The following is a 5,329-nucleotide window of genomic DNA, read 5'->3' as shown; positions in this document are numbered from 1 at the left end:
AATCCACACCTCTTACTCCTTGGTTTTCAAAATTTCAGTGGTTGAACTCATACATTATTTACTTGGTTAGACACCTTTACTTAACCACAGATAGCATTAATCCCAGAAAAAAAGGATGATGTGTCTTAAGGATGTGTTGGTGCCTCAGAAAACACGGTAGCAAGAGTGCAGCTCAATCTCACAGACTAAAACCAGGTATTGGAAAGTCATAAGGACCCCAGAGAGATGTTTCTCTCTGACTGTTGTTTCTTTCTCTTTCTATGTGCCTGCCTTCTTTTGTATCTCTAAACAAGTCACTTTACTTGGCTCAGCCACACAATTAAAAACAGTGGACATGGGTATCAACAGCTCAGGCCGTGGTCCCAGGGAGCCAGGGTCACCCAGGGAACTGCCCACAGTCCCAGCTGCCTGATCTGCCTGCCTGATCTGTCTTCAGCTGCCTCTAGTGAGCAGGAGCCCCTCCCCCGACCCTCCTGCCCTGGATCAGGGGCCCGGTGGGCTCTGGGTGTGGGGGGGGCAGTGCAATGGCCCAGCTGCTGTGGCCTGCAGGCCTGGGGGGCCCTAGGGGCAACCGGGCAGCCATCCTCCTCCAACAGTGGGTCAGTTACACCAACACGGAGCTAATACCAGCTGCCTGTGGGGCAACGCTGCCCACCTTGGGACTCAGCAGTTCTGTCTAGGACCCCCAGGCTGCACTGGGGGCTCTGGGAAGGGCTTCGAGCCCCTTGGAAGAGTGGCAACACACCTATCTGGCTGGGGAGGCTCCAACTCTGGCTGACCTGGCGCACAGCCTTGCTGCTGCCCTTCCCATAAGTCCTGGAACCCTCTGCGCAGGATCTGGGGTAATGACACTCGCTGGTTCATCACTTGTGTCCAGCAACCAGAATTCTGGGGGTGCTGGGAGAGGTGGTTCTGTATTCAGGAGCCAGGCCTCTCTTCCAACAGCCAGTCTCTGAGTCTTACTGCACCTTCAAAGAAACCTGCTCAACTCAAGAAAGAGGCAAAGAAAGAAAGAAGCTAGAGAAATTCCAACAGAAGCAGAATGTCCAATAGCAGCAACCATTGTCCAGGGAACAGAAGAAACCAAAACCAGAGGAAAGGGAGAAGCAGGATCCTGGAGTTATTACCTATGATCTCCCAACCCCCCTGGGGAATAGGAAGGTATCAGTGGCCCTACGCCCAACTCCTACAGCCCTGGGTACTGGAGGCAGCCTGGTGCCTTGGTGAGAACAGCAGGGCTTCTTCAAGCCAGAGTATGGATGTTCCAGCTGTCAGCACCTAATCCATGGGGCATCTTCGTGATGTGCATTCCACCCCCAAATGTGACAGGCTCCCTGCACCTGGGCCACGTGCTCACCAATGCCATCCAGGTTCCCTGACCTGAGGGAACCGCATGCGTGGGGAGACCACCTGTGGAACCCTGGCTGTGACCATGTGGGCATTGACATCCAAATGTTCCGGGAGAAGAAGCTCTGGCGCGAGCAGCAGCCCACCCCCACCAGCTGTGCTGTGAGACCTTTCTGCGGGAGGTCTGGAAGTAGAAGGAGGAGAAAGGGGACCAGATTTACCACCAGCTACAGAAGCTCGGCATCTCCTGGGATTGGGATCAAGCCTGTTTCATCATGAACCCCCAACTGTCCACAGCTGTGACAGAGGCCTTTGTCCAGCTACGTGAGGAAGGAGTCATCTACAGCAGTACCCACCTTGTCAACTGGTCCTGTACCCTCAACACTGCCATCTCTGACATCGAAGTGGACAAGAAGGAGCCGAAGAGCGGAACACTGCGCTCCGTGCCTGGCTACAAGGAAAAGGTGGGGTTTGGGGTCCTCATCTCCTTTGCTTGCAAGGTCCAAGGCTCAGAGAGGGACAACTTGCATGGAGACAATTCTGGGAAATGTGGCTGTAGCTGTGCACCCCAAAGAGCCCAGACACTAGTACCTGAAGGGGAGGAGCGTGATCCTACCCCCACCCCACCTCCCCAATTCCTGTCTTACATCTTTGATGATTTTAGATCCCCCCTTCACATGACCAGAAAGACCACGAGGTTAGGCAGAGGCACGGTCGGTCTGGAGGCCATTAGCATCATGGACTCCTGATGGGCCCTGGGCAATGTGCCCCGCTTTCCTGGGCCTGCCCAGGTTTGAGGCCTGGAAGGCGGTGCTGGTGGCGCTGAAGGAGTGGGTACTATTAGGTGGCATCAAGGACAACCCCATGGTGGTGCCACTTTGCAACCAATCCTAGGACGTGGTAGAGCCCTTGCTGTGGCCACAGTGGTACCTGCACTGTGGGGAGATGGCCCAGGCTGCCAGTGCGGGCCAGGGCTCAGGGCCACCTCTGCATTCTGCCCAAGGCCAATCAGCTGACGTGGCCCGCCTGGATGGACAACATCCAGGACTGGTGCATCTCCGGCAGCTGTGGTGGGGCCATTGCATTCCAGCCTACTTTGTCACTGTCTGCGACCCAGCCATTCCCCCCGCCTCCGCCACCCTCCCTCAGAGGATCCTGACTGACAGTACTGGGTGAGTGGGCACAGCAAGGCTGAGGCCTGTGAGAAGGCAGTCAAGGAGTTTGGAGTGTCCCCTGACAAGATCAGTCTCCAGCAAGAGGAGAATGTATTGGACACCTGGTTTTCTCTGGCCTCATCCTGGTGAAACAGAATTTTTGGACTGGAACCCGGATTCTTCGTCCGCTGGAATCAAAGAATGAATCCACGGACAGAAGGTGGTATAGCAAAGGTGGAGATTTTTTGAAGAACAAGTACAGACTCCACATGGGGAGAGGGAAAGAGTCCCATGGAATGGACTCCCATGTGGGGAGGGGAAAGGGTCCCAGAGTTCCTTTTTCCTATGGATTATAAAGGCTGCAGATCCCCCTTTTAACTCCCCAAAATTCCTGTTTCACCACTGAAACAGGAATTTTAGGGGTAAAATAGGACAGGTTTAGGAAATTTTAGAAATTTTGGAAATTAAGGGGACCATAGAGGAAACACAAGGCTGCAGAGCAGCAGAAGGTACATTTCCATAGAATAGGGAAGCTGAAAAGCTGCAACAGGTACATTTCCATAGAATGAGGGAGCTGGAAACAGCAAAAGGTCTATATTTACAAAATAAAGAGAAAGAGCCCTTCATCCAGAAGAAGAAGAAGAAAGCCTAAAGGGAATAGGAAAACAATAAGAACCTCCCATGTGAGGTTCTAACTTTGAGCTCAGGAGTTACTATAGTAACCAGTCTAAGGGAATAGTGACCAATCAGAGGGGATATCGGGCACAAGTATTTTCAGCCTTTAAAGCCATAGGGAAAAGGAACTCTGTGGGACCTTTTCCCATCCCCACGGGGGAGTCCGTTGTATGGAACTCTTTCCCCCTTCCCATGTGGGAGTCTGTACTTGTTCCCCAATAAATCTCCACCTTTGCTATACCATCTTCTGTCTGTGGATTCATTCTTCGACTCTGGCGGACAAAGAATCTGGGACGTCCTGCCCAGTCCAAAAATTCTGCTTCACTGGGATGTCTCAGCCAGTCAGCAGATCTGAGTGTGTTCTACCCAGGGACCCTGCTGGAGACAGGCCATGGCATCCTTTTCTCCTGGGTGGCCAGGATGGTCATGTTGAGCCTGAAGCTCACCGGCAGGCTGCCCTTCAGAGAGTTCTACCTCCATGCCATTGTGCAGATGCCTATGGCCGGAAGATGAGCAAGTCTCTGGGCAATGTCATTGACCCCCTGGATGTCATCCAGGGAGTCTCCCTACAGGGCCTCCATGACCAGTTACTGAACAGCAATCTAGATCCCAGTGAGATGGAGAGGGCTAAAGAAGGGCAGAAGGCATACTTCCCGGCGGGATTCCCAAGTGTGGCACTGATGCCCTCCAGTTTGGACTGTGCGCCTACACATCCCAGGGGCATGACATAAACTAGATACTGGGATACTGTCACTTCTGCAACAAGCTCTGGAACACCAGCAAGTTTGCCCTTCATGGCCTTGGCAAGGGTTTCATGCCCTCAGCCACCTTAGAACCTGGAGGCCACAAGAGCCTGGTGGACCTCTGGATCTGCAGCCAGCTGACTTCAGGCTGTGAGTCTCAGCAACCAAGGTTTCCAGGCCTATAACTTCCGGCTGTCACTACCTCCCAGTACAGCTTCTGGCGCTATGAGCTCTGTGATGTCTGCCGGGAGTGCCTGAAGCCTGTGCTGAGTGGGGTGGGCCAGGTGACCACTGAGTGCGCCCACCAGACCCTCTACACCTGCCTGGACATTGGCCTGAGGCTGCTCTCACCATTCATGCCCTTCATGGCTGCCACAGCACCCGCTAGCCTCTGCGTTACCCCTTCCCAGAGCCCTCAGAGTGCTTCTAAGGACCCTGAGGCAGTACTGGCCTTGAAGCTGGCCCTGAGCATTGCCCGAGCCTTGGGCTCCTTGGGTGCTGATTAAAACCTCATCTGGACTCAGTCTGACTGTTTCCTGGAAGTGGCCGATGAGGCCACAGGTGCCCTGGCATCGGCAGTGTCAGGCTACGTACAGGCGCTGGCCAGCATGGGTGTGGCAGCTGTCCTGGCGCTGGGGGCTCCTGTGCCCCAGGGCTGTGCTAGGACCCTGGCTGCTCTGTACCGGCCTGGGAGCCAGGCAAGCTGCCGGCCAGGCATGATGAGGCACAGTGGCAGGCCCAGCATCTGCAGGAGTGCAGTGCCTCTGTGGGCTACCCGGTCAAGGTGCCCCTCAAAGTCCAGGAGGCAGACGAGGCCGAGCTCCAGCTGACAGAAGCAGAGCTCAGGGAGATGGCCTAGTCCATCTCCCTATTTCAGAAGATGCTGTGACACACTCTAGCCCTCATAACCCCTGTGGTCTCCTGGGGAGTAGGGGGGCAGCAAACAATAAATATTTTGCCACCAAAAACAAAAACAAAAAAAACAGTGGCCAGATGTCAATGTCTGGAATAGGTACAGGACTCCTCCTTTGGACCCATTCCCTCTGAAACAACCATAACTGGTGAAAATTATAAAAATAACCACCATTTAAAGTCTCTGAAAGTTGTCATAAAGACCTCCAGCCTGCTTACCTGTTAATTGCTCATATGGCACTTCGGTTATTTCCCCATGTAACTCCAGCCCTTGCATATAACTAAGCCTTTCAAAGACCCCTAGTTCTTTTGCATATCTATAAACTGCTCTTTTGCCTACTTTTCCTTTGTGCTTTTACTATATAAGTAACTGGCTTATGGTGGGGTGCAGAGCAGATTTCTGAGGCTGACCTGCTGCTCACCCATACTGCCTGCAGTACTGGAATACACACCCACATATGATTCAACCCTGTCTCTGCTTCATTGGCTCGAGTAGTG

At 53.4% G+C, this 5,329-nt stretch overlaps 1 pseudogene; it reads left to right on the top strand.

Moving 5' to 3' along the window:
* Nucleotides 1–430: 430 nt before the first annotated feature.
* On the top strand, nt 431–4,808 carry LOC102427355 (annotated as a pseudogene).
* The last annotated feature ends 521 nt before the right edge of the window (nt 4,809–5,329 follow it).

Source organism: Myotis lucifugus, unplaced genomic scaffold (genome assembly GCF_000147115.1).
Source record: "Myotis lucifugus unplaced genomic scaffold, Myoluc2.0 scaffold_142, whole genome shotgun sequence".
In the NCBI taxonomy this organism is placed as follows: domain Eukaryota; kingdom Metazoa; phylum Chordata; class Mammalia; order Chiroptera; family Vespertilionidae; genus Myotis; species Myotis lucifugus.
This window is presented reverse-complemented; position numbering and strand designations above follow the sequence as displayed.